The 21,597-nt window shown below is 35.7% G+C and overlaps 1 protein-coding gene across 1 annotated transcript in view; it reads left to right on the plus strand.

The window, feature by feature from the left end:
* LOC149565193 (ABC transporter E family member 2-like) overlaps positions 1-4,620 on the plus strand; it is a 67,183-nt gene extending 62,563 nt beyond the window's left edge. Inside the window, exon 13 of the mRNA XM_089818731.1 lies at positions 4,403-4,620. The gene's annotated coding sequence lies outside the window, so the exon portion shown is untranslated. The remainder of the gene's footprint in view (positions 1-4,402) is intronic.
* The last annotated feature ends 16,977 nt before the right edge of the window (positions 4,621-21,597 follow it).

The raw sequence follows: 21,597 nt of genomic DNA on the forward strand, positions 1-21,597 counted from the left end.
CTAGAGATACTAAAGAAACCTTCTGGGGTTCCATTTGAAAGGAGTGATATTTTTGGGGTAGATATACACTGATAAATGATGTTAATCCATTGGTGTGAGAATCCAAATGCTTCGAGGGTTTTGCAAGGGAATCTCCAATCCACCTTATCGTATGCTTTTTGTATGTCTAGTTTTAATAACATGCATGCCTCCTTATTCTTTAATGTTGAATAGATGGTTTCTTGAATAATTGAGATGTCGTCTAAAATGGATCTCCCAGGTACAAACCCAATCTGTTCTTCTAATATTAATTTAGGGAGAAACTCTTTAAGTCAATTTGCTAAAGCCTTAGATATGATTTTATAAATTGAATTGCAAAGAGCTATTGGTCTGAAGTCTCCTCGTTCTTCAGCCTTACTCTTTTTTGGGATTAGTGTTAGAAATGTGTGATTAATTTTTGATAATAGTGTCCCCCCATTTCTTGATGCTTCAATTTCTTTCCACAAATCTTCCCCTCTAATTTCCCAAATTTTTTTGGAAAAGGAATGCTTGGAACCTATTTGGTCCTGGTGATTTATCCAGATTAATATTAAAAAGAGTTGTTTTAATCTCTTGCAGAGAGAAAGGTTTATTGAGAGCTTTATTATCTTCTTCTCTGATAATCTTAGGAATTGCTTTCAGCATCTCCTCTTGTGCTACTTGGTCAGAGGATTCAAAATTATTAAGGATATCTTTAAAGTAATCAACAAAAATCTCTGCAATTTTGGTTGGATTGTCTACTAAATTTCCCTCTATATTTTTAATTTTTGATAATATTATTAGTAGCTCTATGTTGAATGACACTTGTATGAAAGTATTTTGTATTTTGATCTCCTTCTGCCAACCATTTCTCCCTAGATTTTTGTTTCCAGAACACTTCTTCTTTAGCTAACATATCTTCTTGTTTTGATAGGAGTTCTTTTTCTTGAGTGTATGTTTCATTATTCATTCCTTTTTCAATAATTTTTTAATTTAATTTTTCCTGCTTTTCTTCTATATCAAGTTTTTCTTTAAATATATTGTTGAATTGTGATTTGTTCCATTTTATAATGTTTTCCTTGACCCTTTTTTGTTTAGACACAAAGTAGAACATTTTTTATCCTTGGACTTGTCGTTCTTGCCACCAACCATTTATGTTATCCATGAAATTTTTGTCTAGGAACCATATTTTTCACATTTAAACAGGTTTCTAGTAGGTTTAGATGGTTCTATAATATCTATTTTAACTGGAAAGTGATCCAAGCCTACTAGTGGTAGTATTTCTGCCTTGATCTCTCTCTCTATGTTGCTTAAGTCTCCTTCGAAAAAGAATCTGTCCAACCTTTCTGCTATATAGTTGAAGTCTTTTCTTCTATTATTCCATGTAAATGTTCCATTTTTGGTTGGAATATCTATGAGTGAATTATTTTTTGTCCATTCTCTAAAGTCTACTATTGCTCATGAGATTGTCTGAATACCCCCATTTTTTTCTTCTCTTTTTATTGTTGTGTTGAAATCTCCTCTAATGATAAAGTTATCATTCTGATGATTAATTATAAAGGTGTCGATCTCATTCAATACTGTTAATTTATTTGTTGTTTGGGTAGGCCCATAAACATTTATCACTATGATCTGGAGGGTATTTTAAGATTTGAAACTCTGCGTCCGATTCAATTAGAATTTGTAGCTATTATTCTTAGTTTGATCTTGCGAGGATTCCATAATATTCTCAGTACTGAGGCTCCATTTGATTCTTTAAATTATGTTTTCCATAGACCTAACTTCTGTCCTGATTTGGTTCCTTCTTTTTTTAATTTTGTTTCTTGAATTAATATCATTTCTAATTCAAATAATGTGAGGTTATGTTTAAGCAAGTGTTTCTTTCTAGGGGCATTTAGACCCCTAGCATTCCATCATGTTATTATCATTGGTCTTTGGGAAGGATCTTCCCCTTCCTTACTTGTAATATTTTGCTTATCTTAGTTTGTTCCTTTGCTTGCCCTACTACCTCCCTAAGTTCTTTCGGTGATTTCCATCCTCTTTTTTGTTTTTGCTTTCCACAATTAGGTTCTTTTAGACCTTCCTAGTTAATGGATATTCCTAGATTTTCCAAATTAGTCTAATGTCTTACCTTAGTTGAGGCTTTTGACTCTTATGCTTCCTTTTCTTCCTCTATTAAAAGTTGTCTAATCATTTGATTGTTTAGTGAAGTTTCTTCTTCTTCTACATTCTTCCCTTCTTCTTCATTTCCTAGTTTTCTTCTCCTTCTTCCCTGGTAGTTTTTCCCCCCCCAGAATTCCAAATTCTTCCCAGTTTGTATTGCCCCGTTGCAAGTTTTCCTAATCTTCTTTTTGTATGCTTGATTGACTGTTATCCTATTATGCTTTTCTAATTAGAGTTTTATCTCCACTAGTATCAGGGGATCTATAGAAATCTTATCCTCTGTCCTGATTTCCTCTTTCTTATCCAAGTCAAATACATCCTTGCCGTTGATGGGTGTTTGCCAAAACTTGTAGTTTTTTTCTTTGATTTTTTCCTGATAGTCACATTGCTCCATTGAGTTGAATTTGCAACTCGTATGCTAGGACTATGTTCTTGATTTTCAGCTATTGCCTCTTCCTTGTTTGTTAGGCTCTTTTCTTTAGTTATGTGATTATATGTTTCTCCAATTTTGCTCTTATTTGTTTCTAACTCAAACTTGCTTTCCATTGTACCATGTTTTGTGTTTATCTCCTCTTATGATTCTGTTGTCACTATTTTGCATACTCTTTATGTTCTCTTTTCTAATTCTGATCCCATGATTGTCTTACCTTTATGCTTCGTATGATTACACTCTCATAGGATGAATTGATCTTCTAGGTCATTTTGAAGGAGTAAGAGCCCATGAGAAAGCATGTTCATTTTTTTCATATTGAGCTCTATTTCTTCTAAAGTTTCCTTTTCTTATCTGCACTCTTCACAACTTTTGTATTTTTCTATTGTGAATTGATAATCCATGCTTTTCTTCCTCTCTATCTCTCGATCTTCTATTTTACTTATATTTACCCTATGTTCTTCTTGCACTACCTCTTTTGCCCTCATAGCTTGAGTATTTGGACCCTTTTTGTCTATTGAATTTCTTTTTTCCTTGTTGTCTTCTACCTTCTTCTCCCTTTTTCTAATATTCCTTAAGGTTTCTTTCAGATTGTTCTTTATATTTTCCTTTCTAAAGTTTGCTCCACTTATTCATTGATTTCTCCTTCATAGTGAGTGAAGGTTAACTTGTAAACTCATCTATTCATTATGATTTTTTTCATTATGGGTTCATTTTGTTCTGCCTTCATAGAAACTAAGAATCTAATCTTACTTTATTTATAATGGTTTACTTCAAAACCTATAAGATTTCCTAAAGCTTTCCCTATTCTTTTTATGATGTTAATCTCATTTAGTTTTGGAGGAATATTTGCACATTCCATCCATTTTGCTATTTGTAATTTCTAATTATTGTTATAATTAAAATTAGGTTTCCATGCTATAAATTTGATTGAATGCCCTTTATAGTAACAATTTGATATTTTTACCAATTTGTTCCTATTTCTATGATCTTGACATTGAATATACCAAGAATGATTATCAAAAGGGGTGATATTCCTTGGCTTCACACCACAAATCTTTATTAGGTTCTTTTCCAAATTAGCTTTTTATCTTTTTGGACCATTCCAAATCGCATATGCTCCTAGATTAGAGCATTCCTACCATTTTGCTTCACTGTATTCATTGCTAATTATGATTGTATCATTGCATTCATCATGGTTTATTCCATTAGGGTGAGGGTTTCTAGTTTTGATTTGCTTGTTTACAACAAGTTGTTTCTTCTTATGTGGGAGAATATAAGCAGGGGGTTTGGGGGCAATTGTTGTTGTCTTAATCGATCTATCAATTAGGTTTTTTAGTAGAGGGGGATTAGGTTTCTTACAACCTAGTTCAATACTATTAGCAATTAAGACCTTTGTAGGTCAAGAAATGATTTGTGGAAAAAAAGGCTTGTGATTACCCTTTGTATTATCCTCTTTTTCTTGGAGTTCTTCTGATTTTGTATACTTGGTCTGTCTAAAGAAGACTTCTTGGTTCTTCAAGCACTAATCTTCCACTTTTTTCTTGATGCTTGGAGCCGAAGTGAGTGTGGCGGAACTTAGTCTCTTGCTTCTTCGACTTGTGACCTTCTGCCATTTATCTTCATTTTGAATTTTACTATTTGGATGCGTAATGGTTGTGTTTTAGATTTTATGAAGCTAAACCAGAGCTTCAAAACTGCATGTTTTTGTTGGGTGAATTCTATGTTGTCACGCTATTGATTATGGAGCTAGTGAATTATATCGGTTATGCAATTTTACATTGCTAATAATCTTTGCTCTCTCTGCTACAGGTTTCAGTGTCCATTTAGAGCACAATCTGTGTCCTATAATGTTCGCTTGGGAGCAAGAATTACGGTTTGATTATGCTTTTCGCAAGTATGATGCTTTTTTCGTATAGTTCATCATATTTGCCTATTATAATACTAATTATAATAGATCATTATAATTAAATAAAAATAAAAATTGTTTGGATTGATATAATTAATATAATAATTTTTAATTTTATGAATTTAGTTTCTTTTGCTTACACCCTTTTATTTTAAAAATTAAATATATTGAAAGAAAACATTAAACTCAAAAAACTCAACTAAAAAGAATACAATTTTTTAATAATAACAATGATCTGATTGACTACTTTCTTAGATGTTTCCAATAGTCATTTGTGTTGGGTTCTTGATGTTTTCTTTAGATCTCTTAATTCCATTCCTATGCACTCAATTTTTAACTTAATAGAACAAAGTGTTACTTTTTGGCCTCATTTGCCCTATGGGGATTAGAGGGCTACTCATTACAGTCATCTCTTTAATTGTGTTTCTTAAACATTGTAGTTGCAGTTGTCCATATCTAATAAACATTGCAGAAGCCGACTTTAAACTTGTCAATTGTATTTGCCTCAGCATTTCTGAAGCTTCAGCATACATTTTGCATAAAATAGCTCGAATCCATTTTGTATTCTTCGTTTTGCATGTTTATGAAACCATTTCACCAACTAATTTTGGAAGCTTTGAGAGGATGTCATTCAAAATTGCAGAGTTTGGCTTCTCACCAGCCAATTGTAAGTTTCTGAAGCCATTGCACCAAACATGTCTTTTTGCACATCCTCTCAACTCAAACATGAGTTCAGATGCATTGTTTATTCTTCCATACCTTGTTCATAAAGTATTTCAATAGAAGAGTTGTCTATTCATTTTATTTCCTCTTTCCTTTTGAGGAGGGCACCTTCTATGGATTTCTTCTGGGTGGATGTCTATGCCAGGCACCCAAGTAGAGATTTTTCAACTTCAAAAGCTTGGATAGTCACCTATATCTTGTAGTTTTGTCATTTCATGGTTAGTTCTAGTGCCTTTGTTAGAACTATACCCATGTCGAAAAAGAATGTCTTTTTACAGATCTAAAAAAAATCAAACAAGAAAAAAGGGATTTTTATAGTATGTTATATCAACTAATATTGGTTAATGTTGGTCATTGTTAGCTTTTCTATTGCTTCTGGATCTATATCTGGAACTATCACTACCGTTTTAGTGGATTTGTTTCTGCTACATCTTTAACAACTAGTTTGACAATTTTGACTAGTATCTAGTTTTTCCTAGCGAGAGTGGGGAAAAATAAAGCTTATGGTGAAAAACTTGCCATACAAACCTTATAAGGCAACAAAAAGGAGAAAGTTTAGAACCTTCCATCCAATTAGAAGTGACATTAACTGCAAACACATATTTATATTAGCGCTTGGCCGCTTACAAATTTTTTAAATAATTATTTGCTAAGAAAAATAATTTTCTCCCTTACTAATTTTGATTGAAACAATAAAATGTTAGATTAATAGTATTTTTAATTTCTATTAAATATGTGAAAAATTAAAAGCTTATTATAAAGGAGGAACCCAAGTAGAGAAGAGCATTATTTAGAACTACATTCTAGATACTAGGTAAGGTATGCAAAGTGATCATAAACTCAGGATCTAATGACAATGTCTTGTCAGAGGAGGCAGTACAAAAGCTTGGTCTAACAAAGATTCCACATGTGTGTCCTTATAGGGTGACTTGGTTGATAAGGGGCATAATATACCAGTGAATGAACAAGTATGGGTAGCCATCACCATTTATAAGTATTTGGATAAGATCTTATGTGATGTGCTCCCCATGGATGCTTACCATCTGCTATTAGGAAGGCCATGGTAGTAAGACAGGGAGGCAGTGCATCATGGGAAGGAAAAAAAGTATTCTTTTAAGTAGTATGGAGTCACTTATAGAATACAATCCATAGTTGAAGAAGATAAGGTAGAGAAGGTTACTTCTAAGACATTACTGATGAGTGGGAAAGAGTTCCTCAAGGATTTGAAGGAAGGTGAAGGGGTAGGGTATGCCATTATGGTGAAGCCCAAGGAGGAGAAGCCATCTTCACAAGCACCTATACCTGCAAAGGTACAAGACCTATTGGATCGGATCAAGGATATAATTTGTGATGGAGCACCACCTACCTTACCCCCAAAGAGAGCCACAAGTCATCAGATTGACTTCATACCAGGAGCATCACTGCCAAAAAAAGTTGCATACAAGATGGCTCTAGAGTAGAACAAAGAAATTGCAAGACAAGTCCAAGAGTTGCTAGATCAAGGGCTGATTAGCAAGAGCATCTATCCATGTGCAGTACCAGTTGTCCTAGCACCTAAAAAGGGAGTTAAGTGGGGAATGTGCACTAATTCTAGAGCAATCAATAGAATCATAATTAGGTATAGATATCATATTCCTAGGATAGAGGATCTAATGGATTGTCTAGGTGGGGCTAGGTTCTTTTCAAAGATTGATCTCAAGAGCACGAATATTATCAGATTAGGATGAAGGAGGGTGATGAATGTAAGTCTACATTTAAGACTACTGAGGGTCTCTATGAGTGGTTGGTAATTCCATTTGGCCTTACCAATGCACCAAGTACCTTCATGAGAGTCATGAATGAGGTTTTGAAATATTACACAGAGTGTTTGTTGTTGTCTGTTTGGATGACATCCTCATCTTTAGCAAGGCAAAGGAAGATCATATGAAGCACCTAGAAATGGTGTTGAAGAAACTTCAAGAGGAAAAGTTGACAATGAACCTTGAGAAGAGTGAGTTCATAAAGGAGGAGCTAGTGTATTTGGGTTTTGTAGTATCCCAAGGGAATCTGAAAATGGACAAGGACAAAGTGGAGGCAATCTTGAGTTGGCCTACTCCTAGATCTACTACCAAGGTCAGAAGTTTCCATGGCCTACCACATTTCTATAGGAAGTTTGTGAGCAAGTTTAGTGAGATTTGTGCACCGATGAATGACACCATCAAAGGAGGTATGAAGACCAAGGTCGCAGATGAAAGTTTTGAGAGGTTGAAGAAGGAAGTGGCAACTCAACCGGTATTAGGTTTGCCTACTTATGTGAAGCCATTTGTGGTGGAGTGTGATGCTAGTAACATAGTAGTTAGGGTAGTTTTAAGCCAAGAGGGCAGACCAATTTCATTTTTCAGTGGGAGGCTTAATGAAGCTAAGACAAGGTATTCAACATATGACTTGGAGCTCTATGCACTTGATGAATCTCTTAAGAAGTGGAGGCATTACCTATTGCCTAAGGAGTTTGTTGTCTTCACAAAAAACCAAGCCTTAAGCTTTATCAACTCAAATGAGAATCTAAGTTTGAGGCACATCAAATGGATGAACTACTTACAATCCTATACTTTCACCATTAAACACAAGAAGGGCACAAACAACAATGTGGCAGATGCTTTGAGCAGGAGGTTTTTGACAGTACAAGAGGTCAAGTTGCAAAGCATAGGACTATATGGATTTAAATACTTATATCGGGAGGAAACTAATTTTTCAGAGGCCTACAAGGTATGCACTAACTTTGAAAATAATTTCCATAGTGACTTTTCTGAATATACTTTGCAAAATGGGCTATTATTCAGGGGTCAACAATTGTGTATCCCAAGGGGATCTATGAGGGAAAATCTCATACAAGAGAAGCACAATGGGAGCATGAGTGGGCACTTTGGCCTTAACAAGACCTTAGACCTTGTGGAAAGGTTTTATTATTGGCCCAAGATGCAAAGAGATGTAAGGAGGTATGTGGAATAGTGTGGAATATGTCAAAAGGCAAAGGGCACTTCATACAATGCAGGACTCTACAAACCTCTACCCATTCCTAATAGGCCTTGGGAATGCATCAGCATGGATTTCATAGTGGGATTGCCAAGGACTAGGATAGGGTTAGATAGTTTGTTTGTGGTGGTAGATAGGTTTGACAAGATGAGCCATTTCATCCCATGCAAAACAACACATGATACAAGCAATATAGCCAATCTCTTCTTTAAGGAGGTGGTCAAAATACATGGTTTACCAAGGAGCATAACTGCTGACAAAGATGTCAAATTTATGGGGCACTTTTGGAAGATCCTATGGAAGAGGTTGGGAACAAACCTAGCTCATAGCTCTGCCTACCATCCACAAATAGATGGGCAGACAGAGATCATCAATAAGGTCCTAGGCAACCTTTTAAGGTGTCTTAGCAAGGAGTATGGACAAAGTTGCGAGCAAGTCATATCTTAGGCAAAATTTGCCTACAATGATAGCAATAATAGGACAACAGGGTTAAGTCCTTTCCAAATAGTGTATGGGACTCGTCCAAGGGCATAATGGAGCTAAGAGACCTATCAACACATGACAACATCAGTGGGCATGTTGATGACTTTGTTCAGTCTATGAAGGAGGTGCATGATCAAGTTAAGCAAACCTTGATGGAGGCAAATCCGAAATTGAAGGAGAAGAAGGATGAGGGGAGAAGAGAACTCCAATTTCAAGTGGGGGATTGAGGAATGGTCTACTTGAACAAAGCTAGGTTACAAAAGGGCATCCCTATTAAGTTGTAGATGAAGAGGATTGGGCCTTGCAAAATTCTTGAGAAGTATGGACCCAATGCCTACAAAGTAGACTTAGCCAAAGACATGGCTATCTCTCCCATCTTCAATTTCAAAGACCTAATACCTTACGAAGGTCCAAGGGTGGATGAAGCAGAGTATTAGGAAGAGTTAAGCAAGGATATCTCAAACCTATAGGTACCTGAAAGGAAGCAATCACAGGAGGAAAGGATATTGGACTCTAGAGTTAAAAAAGAGTACAAGGAACAGGGTTTATAAAGAACATCTAGTGAAGTGGTTAGATACACCTGAAGCTAAGGCAACTTGGATTTCTAAGAGTGATTTCAAGAAGCATCGCATCATCAAGGGATTCCTCTCTCCAATAGTACCTTAGGCTTCTTCTTGCAGGGGGAGAATGGTGCAGGAGCACCTAGGGGTAAAGGTGAAACCCTAACTCATTTTTGGTTTGTAAATGGTCTAACCAACCATTGAGTTAATAAGGACTCAATATAAAGTCCCAAGATAGGTTTAGGAGGTTTGGTTAAGTAGGAGTTGAGTGTGAAGACTAATTAGGTCCTGATAGGCAAAAAAATGCTCAAAATTGCTCAATAAGGTAAAACATGGATAAATCTGTAGAAAGGGGTAAGAACTGTTCAAAAGAGATCCTTAGGTGTTTTAGGTTCATTTTATGAGATTTGAAAAAAAACTAGTCAGGTTTGAAGGCTTAACTAGCAAAATTGCAAAAGTTGTCAAAATTGCTCATAGACAACTTCACAATTTTTTTTGCAAAATTGCAATAGCAACTTTTTGCACAGTTTTGGGAGAAAGAGCTACATGGGTAGTTATGGATCAAACCAAAGGCGAAGATGGAAGAGGGAACCTATTTAAACACCTTCCAATTCATTTCCAAGGGTTGGTCATGCATATGTACAGACAACACCTATGTGTGGAGCATTTTTTTGAGTGAAAATGTACTTTTGAAGGATTGAGCAAGGAAAATTGATTGAAAAGCTTATTGTTTTGAATGAAATATTTTCTTGGATTGATGTAGTGAATTTGTGCACACTTGTTTTTATTATTGGTTACCATTTATCTAGGTTTGCAAAATTAGTTAGATTCTTCATTCATGTTGTCTAGTTTTGACAGGATTCCATGAAAATGACCAAAGCTTGAATTCCCATGGTTGAAAATATATGGCCTTTGGGAATCAAGTGATGGTTTGTATATACTTTGTACATAGCCATTTTGGAGAGTGTGGGAGTCTGTTGGCCATTTTAACAAGCGAGCCCTAAGCAAGTAAGAAAGGCTTGGCAAAGTGCAATGAAGGCTTGCAAGTAAGTTTTAAATGGAACAGAGGATTGGCACATGCCAATCTAGGATGGGAAATGGAAGATTAGAGTGTTAGGTGTCCTTAGGCTAGAGGAGAAGGTCTGATATAATTTTTTGAGCATTTGGTAAGAGTTTGGTTGCCGTTGCTCGTAAAACCCTCAAAATAAGTGAATAAACAATAATCAGCGTTTTATCATGTTTGTTGTTTGGGATCATCTTGTTCAATAATTCACCTATTGTAGTGGGATTTTGTTTCCTGCTACTACCTTTTGTATAGACTTTTAATGGTTCTATCTGCATGGGATTAGTTGTTGCTATTTTCGGCTCGTGATCCTCAGGAACGTGTTGTTCCTTATGGCTTGATATTGTGCTTCCAGCTCTCTTCTTCATCTTAATCCGATTCAACATTTTGTGAAGTGTGCAATCCTCTTCTAATGTATCTTCTCGTTCCACATGAATGTCATATGTCAGATCTTCCATTTTAAGAACCCTTGTGCATTCTTCAGTGACCTGCTGGAACTTCTGCCCTTTGACCTTGAAGACAATGGACACTTGCACACAAATTTTTTAGATAATGAGTCTCCAATAGAGACTTGGTGAGAACGCTATGTCTACTCTTAAATATAATCTCATTTCTCATTATCCATAATTGCCAAACTAATAAAGATATGAAAGTTGACCATATAATATTAAGGTTCTTAGATAAATCTGGAGTATGACTGGTGATGACATGCAAGAAAGATATATGGTAGTCAAACTTAATACAAAAGAGTATCGGGAACCCCTTGGCAAAGGTGCAATCAACAAGGATGTGGTTAATTGATTTAGGTTGATGATAGATAGTGCACATATAGGGTTCCCATCAACGATATTGACATGGATTTTGTGAAGCATATATTGCCACAAGAAACAAATGATCTTTGGTTCACCTAGTATGTGCCAAAGAAAGTAAAACATCTTAGTCCAATTAGGTTTATCAAGTTTGATTTGCCAAACAAAATTGAGGTGGTTGACGATTCCTAGGGAATCAGACAAAAGGCTGTATACAAATTTTGCTTTAGTATCTATTACCAAGGGTCCATCACGCCATCCTAGTTCAAAGAGTTTGGTGATGGTAACTCTGCATTGAAGGGGTAGTTTGGCTTGTGACCAGGTATCCTTAATGCTATTGTAGGTTTTATGAGAGGGGGGAAGAGAAAAGTTAGACATTAGGTCTTCCTATATGATTAGGAAACCATCCTTGACCAAGTCACTAAATTTGGATATACCACATCTACACCAATATTTGGTTGAGCATCCTTGCAATATGGCTAATGGGTTCCCATTCCTTTCAAGATTCCACCATGGGGGCTTCTCTCCACAAAGTTTGGAGGTGCAATTAGTTATCTTATCACCACCTATCCACTGTTTGACTTGTTCCTATCCTTTCCAGATTTCCTTGAATACTTCAAACCCACTAACTCTTATTTTCCATTTTCTAGATAGAAGATCATGATTGTGTAGGTTTTTCCAAGTTTTCCCTAGGTGGGGGGACTCCTTTGGAGATATTATTTCTGATTAGAACCATCCAAGGCTCATTTCCTTGGAGTGATTTTGCAACCCATTTAACCGCAAGAGCACATCCTTGCCACCTCAACTCTTTCAACCCTAGTCCTCTAATTTCTTTCCTTCTAACACACCATTCCCATTTCACTACATATCTTTTTCAATTGCATTTATCATATGAACAAAGGAAGTTTCCAATCACTTTTTGAATATGATTGATGTGTGCTATATTGAATAACTAGGCTGGCGAGTAGTAGATGGTATAAGTAGCTAGAACTTTCTGACAAACTTGCACTCTTTCGGCCAAGGATAAGTAGTTTTTATTCCATTTTCCTAGGTTTTTTTCAATCTTGCTTTTGATCTAGCTCCACATATTATTTAGGTTAGGAGATACATAGAAGGGTATTCCCAAATACCTAACAATTAGATTTGGTCCTCACCACGAGAATCAATATCTGTTGTACTAGTTTGGAGGGGTTTCTTGTCATCCTAGCATTATGGATTTGCTAATGCATATCTTGCTACTAGAGGCTTTACAAAAAATGTGTAACTTATTGATAAGATTGTGAACATTAGAATTTGAAAGTTCAATAAGGTAGTATCATTAGCCAATTTACATTAGAGACTTCATTTCACTTTCATGATACTTGTAAAAATCAACAATATAAAAAATGGGAGAAATATCTATTCATACTAAAAGGTCAATCTCATAAGTTGTGGCTAAAAACTTCTCTAAGATCATGTAATCGCCTATCTTCTTCCATTTAGTTTACATTATATGTAGGATTACCTAGGAATGCATCGTCCTCGACATAATTTCACCATCTCAAAGTGATGACATCCAAAAATATTAAAAATGCAACCCCTGGTTGTACCAATTTTTAATGTTAGAGTTTAGACAGTTTGTCTCAATTTTAATTTTTGAACACAAGAATTATTTGTTAAGATTCTATGAAGTATATAAACATGTTTTATCTATTTTTTCATTTAAATATTTAAAACTTTCTTATATATCATAAAATTTCCATCTTGTCCTTCGCTTTGTCCCCTGACAAGGAAAATAAATAAAATGTCTATCCTGGAAACCTATTTCTGCGTGCCCCATCCTAGAAGCTCGGGATAACATAGATTATATGTTCTCTATTGGAACCTTGTTTTTCTTAAGTGTGCAAACACCAAATACCTTCTCTTTGATTCATGTTCTCTTTTGTGGCTATGAACATATCCCTTTATATTTTATGACACTTTTTCGCTCAACTTTCTTTCACTTCTGAAAATAAAAAATGTACTCAAAAAAATTTGCAGTGATGATAGTTCTCCTCACTAAGTCTACATTGTGTCTTAATCCATCCACATCCATTGGGTTGTATCTTTATACAATTAAAAAATGATTTTTTTACACTTTTGTTGATTGAGCTTGTAATTGCAAGGAAACTCTATCTAATCTTATGTTCAGTTTGATTGATTAGGCTTGCTACATAGTAGACATCTCAGTAAATTACCTAAATCTTCTATTCACAATCTCAATTTGACCATCAATGTGATGATGGTAGGTAGATATAAAGCCCAATTGTGTGCCTAATTTCTTCAATAAGGTATGCTAAAATTGCTCGAAAAACTTTGTAGCTATATTTAAGATAGTGCTCTCAAACTCTCAGCAATTCATGCAACCTAAGTACCTCTTTGAAATACAATGCGATTATGTGGGATACATCACTACTCTCCTAACATGGGATAAAATTAGTCATTTTAGAAAATATATCTGCAATAACAAAAGCTAAATCATCACTACATTGTGTTTAAGGCAATCCTAGAACAAAGCCCATACTAATATGTTCCCACTACCTTTCTAGTTGATTTCAGATGGTACAAGATGTGGGATTTGTTGAAAGATATTCCAATAGATTACTTTTTTAGGTACTCACAAATATGCAAAAAGCAAAGGAGAGTGGGGCTCATGAATTCTATTATACTCCTAAGGTAAATATATAACATCGATGGATATATTTGTGACGGATAAATTCCAGAATAATCAAGCCTTCCTTCATCGAGATCAACTACAACTCAACAAGAAACAATTAGATCTTCAATGGCTTATGCAAATGATTTTCAGACCACAATGAACACCATCAAAATAAACAATGCACATTGAATGATAGAATTTAAGCATCCATAAAAGTGAGGGCTCATGCTAACTTTAGACAACTACTTATAATCAACAAACTATTAAAAGTATGGGTCGTAGAACTCATCAAAACATCATTAAATTCTCTATGACATCAAAACACTTTATCCAACCAATCTAATCTAAATGAGGTAAAAAGAGAACAAGAAAGCAATAAGGCACGTCAAGAGATCACAAAACTCCAATGATGACTTTATTTGTTTGAGTAGCTCAGTGACAATCTAATAATTTTCTCACTTACAAATGAGAAGTGAGGTTTATATATATATATATATATGAAAAAGAAAGAGAATCTATGATTAATGAGGAGGTCTACATGGACCAATAAAAAAGAAAACCTCCATATTAGTTGATAATAAATGCCCACTATATATGCCCATCCAATGGGAGAGAGGGGTGACATGAATGCCCACTATGTACTAAATGCACCTTTGTCCATAATATTGTATGTTTGACCATGCCCTTTAAATACATGGAATTTTTCTAACACAATCTCCAACTCATCTACATTAAAACTTGGCGTTGAGTCTCGTTTGAATTCTAGAACTATCATCTCTCACTTAGAATTATTCAAAATACTTTCCTAATTTGAAAACAAGTCTTGGGTTGTGTGCATGACATTTGAGAGAATGGAGAAGTTCTCAAAATCATCCTTTGTGAAGTAAATTAAATTCAAAAATTCTTCTAGTCCACCTTTTAGGTCGTCCATTTTTATTTCATTCTCAACCAATCTTAGGGATAAAAAGATGCGGTTGTGTTGAAGATCCCTTATTGAATATTCTAGACTACCCTCTTCAATCAAGTAGACTCCATACTAAAATGCTCAAACAATTATCTTTACCATGATCACTACATTATTACCATTAGGAAAATTCATATGCCTCTCCTCTAAGCACTCCACTTCTAATGATTGCGAGTCTCCATTAAATCCTTCAAATGTGAAATTATCTCATCTCAACAAATATGTTCATCCTCCCATGACCATTCTATGCATTGTATCCTAGAAAGGATATGACTATTTCCCTTTCATGAATTTGCACAAAGTCCTCAACAAATATGTATGCCTCATTTTGGATGCCTTCTACCCAAGCTTATGTATTGTGAGGATTTTGTCTGATTCTTTCAATACCCTCCACTAACTCAATTGGAAGAACTATAGAAGGAACAAAGGATTGTACCTCTTCTCTCTTTGGATGAGATAGGTTGTTAGATATTAATACAAAGCCTTATTCTCGCATTTTAGATTCTAATATTTTCCTTCCATTTTCCTCATCTTTTCTTTCATTGCTTGTATACAATCATCAAATTCTTCAGTAACCTATTCTTGAGAGACATGTCCCAGATTGAACTCTATCACATCGTATTCATTTGCAATAATTTGATCATTTTTTTTTATCGACTATAGGCAGTGAAATATTCAGAGTTTTGTATTCAAACTCTCCTTAGATGGCCTTTGAAAACTTCTTGGCCTTTCATTTCTCCTTTGGTTTGTTGATTCAATCCAAAATTTCTTGCAACTTCACTATTAGGTTAGCCTATTTCTCCTAAATTTTCTTAAACCTTTGCTTTATCTAATCAGGAATTAGAATAATCTAATAGCCCTAGACTAAGAACTACTCTTGCCTTCTACCCTTACATCAATCTTTTCCTTGTCTACAAGAATTTTTTTCTTTGTTTCAATAATTTTTATCCCTATAGTAGGAATTTCTTCCTCTATCGCAAGAACATATATTTTCATCATCTCTCGTTCTAAAATAAAACTGAGACTTTCCTTTGTTGCAACATCTTTCTCTATGTTTTTCCTTGGGAAAACTATTGATAGGCATTGAAATCTTCTTTGTCCAGTATTGTCCAGGTCATATGATCTGCTTGCTCTACCCTTCTTTTATTTTTTTTCACTTCTCTTCTGATGAAATGATCTATCTTTTGAAAACTCAAAGTTTGACTAGGCTATGATGGAACAAGCCTTGACATCTGTCTTTTCTACTAGGATTCTTCAATAAGAAGGTCTGATCAACACTAGTCTTTCATTTTCTTTTTTTAGCACTCTATGATGTGATTTCTCCTCCTTCTCCCTCCTAAGGGATGGTTTGGTCTTTCATCTTGTATTAGTTGATTCCATGTCAAGTTGTAGTTTAAGGTATCCTTAGATACCTTTAGTGTACTAATTTGTTTCTCACCCTACCATTTTTGAAATCCAAAACTGATGCAGATAATGAATCAATATCTAATTCTTTCTCCTTGGGCCTACTATAGGATGGATGGTCCTTTCCTTTTATGGGTTATATTCATCTTGGATCATATTCTTGTCTTCTTCTACTTGATTGGGTACCTAGTGTTGACCCCATTGCAAGACATATTGTCAATTAATGACAAACCACTTAAGTTATCCATGAAGGTTGATTAATACTGCAACCTAGCTTTCCATAAAACAACATATTTTAGTGTAGCCCAAGAAGATGAAGGATATATTGTGTTAACCAAGCTCACATTATAAACCAAGTTATCCAAGTTATCAGTGGAAGCCAAGTTCCTAGTGTGAACCAAGTTCACAGTTCAATCCGAGCTCTCTGTGTGAATCGATCTACCAATTTCAAGTTAGTATGCTCCAATATTACCCAAGCGATAAAGTATTACCTAGGCATCCAATGCTACTCAAGTGCTAGAGTATCACCCGAGCATCAACAGAACACCAAAATGCACAGTGTTGTTCGAGCATCAACATTTGGTTGACTTGATTGTATAGTTTGGTTATTATGAAGTTAATATCTTGTGTAAGATGACTTAGTATGAAGTTATTTTTTGAGGGATATGTAAGGAAGACAAATTCATTTTTCTAAGATGGAATACATGGGAGAGATGAATATTTAAGACAAGAAGCAAGTATGGAGAAGATTGAGTAAGCAGGCTACAAAGTAGTATAAAGGGAAAAGTAGAGATCTATCTATCATAGTTAGGTGATCAATATTATTCAAAGGATCTTCATCAACAAACAAAGTTGCAAAGCATAGATCAACCTGTTGATTTGTCCTAACAGGTGCATCAGTCAAATCCTCTAACCAGGTGGACCTAACAATCTTTTATTGAATCTATTAACATAGTACATACTTCATTGTATTGTAAAATCCTTTTACAAGGTGGATCTAATAGTCCTTCATACTCCTAATAGAGTAGATCACTAGAAGTGATCAATTGTAAGCCCTAACATGCCAACTTTATTACTGCAATAGTGAAGCATTGTGGGTGTCATCCCTACCCCAATTTTACCTCATCCTTAGAGGGTTTCTGGGTTACCAAATCTTGTGTCAAAGTGTAATGATGTTAATTTCTTATGTTTTATATTCATGCTTGAAAGTAAATTAGAGAATCTAAAGAAGTGAAGTAAAAGTATTCTAAGTGTGAAAAGTTTAAGTGGTTCTTGATTCAACCCCCCCATCTCAGCCACTTATTTGTCATTATATTTCCAACAATTGGTATTAGAGCATGGTACTCCTATCAGAGGCTTAACAACTTGAGAGTAAAGATATGAGGAAATGGAAGTGTACAAGTTAGAGAAAGCTATTGAAAATGACAAACTTGATCTACACATGGCTATGAGCAAGTCAAGAAACTCAAGGAGCAACTCACTTACTCTCTAAAAAGAAGAAAAGATTTGGTTACGTAGATGAATGAAAATCTATACATAGAAGAGAGAATAGAAGATCTATGCAAAGAAAGAGGTTTAGAAGAAACAAATGCAAGCATAGAAGATCTACTAGTAAGGAATGCAACTCTACAAGAAGAAGCGAGAAAATTGAAAAGAGAACATGAAAGTCACTTGATCAGGCTATGTGAAGTCATGGAACAAAAGAACAAAGCAGTAAATGATAAAGAAATGGTAGATGAAGACATAAGACTACTTGATACAAGATTAGAAGAAAAGACCAATGAAGTTCAACAACTAACCCAACATTAGGAAGACATTGCAGATCAGCTAGATGATGCAAATCAAGGAATCACCAATCTAAGAACATAATATGATAGACTCTAGAGTAAACTAGGAGTTGAAAAGGAACTAGATGAAAGGATATTGAGATGACAAGAAAGTGTGAATCAATTGTATGAGAAAACTCTGAATAGACTTAAAGGCACTATTGGCTTAGGGTATACTAATCAAGGAGAATCATCACACCAAGGAGCACAAAAGAACAAAAAGCCCACATGCAACAATTGTGGAAAGGTAGGTCATACATCAAATGTTTGTTGGAGCAATACTATGCAACCCAAGTTCAAAGGTCATTGCTACAATTACAACAAATATGATCGCAATGCTAATGAATGCAAATCCATTGCAAAGTTTGAAGGGAATTGTTTCACATGTCACAATTATGGTCACAAATCTTCAAAGTGCAAATCAAATCCAAATAATCAGCACAATGGAAATTGTTTACTTTGGTTGAATGGTTAAGTTTGTTTAAAGAAGATAAATGTTTTAATTGTTGGATAATTGGTTCACCACCTCCCCCACCCCCACTCTCAGTTATCTTAGTGGACTATTATTTCTACAAAACTACCCACAAGTTATTTGTAAAAAGTGTAATCCACTATAGGATTAGTGCAAGTGGTAGATAAATCAACACCCGATTGAAAAGGTGTGGGAGCAGGCTTGGAATCAAGTATGTTGAATCTTTAAAGCATATCAAGAGCATACTTTTGCTAAAGTATGGCTATCCCATCCGAAGACCAAACAACCTGTAGGCCCAGAAAATAGTGCAGAAGTCCAAGGTTTGTCATCTCAAACTGCTCTTTGAAGGCTAGCTGAACACTTTGTATCATGGAGGGTGAGCTACCTATAAAGATGAGATCATCTACGTAAAGGATAAGTATCAATAAGTCAGCCCCATGATGCTGAATGTAAATAGTAGGATCATAATGACATTGAGTGAACTGTGAAGCTAGCAAGAAGGAATCCATCTTCTTAAAACCAAGCCCAAGGGGCCTATTTGAGACCATATAAATACCTTCAAAGCTTGCATACCAATGAAGAGTCTTGTACAAAACCATGAGGCTGCTCCATACAGATCTCCTCATGAAGGTCTCCATGCAAAAATGCACTCTTCACATCCATCTGAAAAACTGTCCATCCTTGTGAAGCTGCAAGAGAGAGTACAAGGCGAATAGAATTCATCTTGGCAACATAAGCAAAGGTCTCAGAGTAATCAATACCCTCAACTTGTGAAAAGCCCTTTGCAACAAGATTTTCCTTGTACATGTCAATAGAACCATCTACATCATACTTGGTACAGTACACCCAATGACATCGAACCAACTTTCTTCCTTTCAAAAGAGGACAAAGATCACATGTGTGGCTCTTCATCAAAGAAGATTACTCCTCATCTATAGCCTTATCCCACTCTAAGTGCCTAATTGCTTGTGAAAAAAATCTATGGATCATCTAAAATGACATGAATCAAGAGGCTAGTACTAGAAGTCTAAGCATGAATGTGATGAGAATCTGTAGGATCACCTGCCATAGGTCCTGCTACATCAACGACATCACAAGCCCACTTGGGCACTCACAAAACAATTGGTGGAGGTGGTGAAGGGGGATTAATATCAAGATCTTCCTCAAAGGATGCATAATCTTGTGGACGAGTAGAGGAAGTACTGGGTAGTGAGGGAAAAGCTGGTGATGGTGGCTCCATCTGACGATAACGCTCATCAAACTGAACAACTTGTCAAAACACAAATCTGGAATTAGGATCAAATAACGTATACACCTTCACATCCTCACAGTAGCCAACATAGATGAGTGGTCAGCTCTTCTTCTTTGTGGCTTTTCACTGAGCATCAGGAATAAATACCCAATCCTCACTACCAAAAATGCAAAAGTAGAATCATCTGGCTTGACATGAGTCCAACCCTCCTTAGGAGTCATGTGTCGCAATGCCTTGTGAGACATTCAATTTTGAAGATAATTGGCATGATTGATAGCCTCAGCCAAAATGAAGAACTCGTCGCTTGAGACTATAACATACAATTGGTCATCTCCCATAATGTCATGTTCTTTCTCTCTGCAACCCTATTCTATTGAGGGGAATAGGGAAATGTGAACTGATGCTGCATACCATGCTTAGTGTAAAAATATTTGAAAGATAAATTCACATATTCCCCCCATTGTCAATGCATATATGCCTGACAGAAAGACCAGACTGCTTCTCCACAAATGTCTTAAATCTTTGAAATGAATCAAAGGCATCATACTTGTACTTCAAAAAGTACACCCATGTGCATCTAGAGAAATTATTTATGAAGGTAAGCACATATCAAGCACCTGAAAAGGATGGAGTGGGGAATGACATAAGATCATTGTGTATCAACTCCGATGGTGCCTTAGCACGTGTGCATCCACCTAATGGAAATAGATCTCTATGATGCTTGCCAAGTGCACAACCTCAACAAAAACTTTTAGTACAAGAGATTTGAGGTAGTCTAATCATTAGCTCCTATGTACTCATTTGTTGTAGATATTTGTAGTTGACATGGCCAAAACGCTCATGCCAAAGTTTTCTCATTGTGTCTGCATGAGCAATAAGAGAAACACCTATAGAATCAGAGCTCTCAAAGCCATCAAACTGATATAAGTGAGACTAAAGATCAACACTCCTAGTAGCAACAACCAAGTTAGGATCATGGAAGTCTCAAATAACCACATCATGTGGGGAGAACTCAACTATCTTTCTAAAGCCAGAATGAAAAATCTAAAAGATAAACAAGAGGTTCGTAGAAATGGCAGGAACCAAGAGATTATCTTGTAGTGAACCACCTTCTAAAGAGATAGCTCTTGAACCTATGACTGAAAGATGTGTAGAATCACCAACTATAATCTGTGTAGTAACACTTTGAGCAAGTGAGGTAACCAAATAAGGTGAGTGTGTCATACGGTATGAAACCCCTGAATCAAGAATCCAAGTAGTTGTAGAAGATAATGCAGCATGCTTGTGCAAAAAGAGCATGTTCTTTCACAAAAGGAGGAGGTGGTGGCTTTGAAGAAGCAATATTGTGCTGGTGCATGGCCTCCTCTAAAGCCTCAAGACATTTCCAACACCTAGAAACTAGATCCTTCCTTGCCACAAAATTAGCAAGGATCACCTGTGTACTTCTTAGTCTTGGAGGAAGACTCACTAGACTTAGAAGATTTACCCTTTTGAGAGGGTTTCCAGGCATCTTATTTAGGAATAGACTTGGAGGAACTCTCACTTCCTGTTGAATGTGTCTTGTGCTTCAATTTCTGCTTTGGCTTCCTTGTAGATGTTTGAGCAACCAATGCTTGTGTCTTTGAGCCGGTGATGATAGTATACAATTGCTTAAGCTTGGACTGCTCTCTAGTCAAGCAATTACAAAAGACCTCCAAAGTGGGCATGACAAATATGAGACCCAAGGCATCCATAGTGGAATGGAAGTTAGAAGAGAAAATATGAATGTTTCCTCGAACCTTTGATAGAATCAGACAGATGCAATCCTTATCTGTCTTCTCTTTTCCGCATCCTTGTAATAAAGTTATCTTCTA

The sequence above is a fragment of the Cupressus sempervirens genome, chromosome 3 (genome assembly GCF_028749045.1).
Source record: "Cupressus sempervirens isolate cs-2001-9-10 chromosome 3, ASM2874904v1, whole genome shotgun sequence".
Lineage (NCBI taxonomy): Eukaryota > Viridiplantae > Streptophyta > Pinopsida > Cupressales > Cupressaceae > Cupressus > Cupressus sempervirens.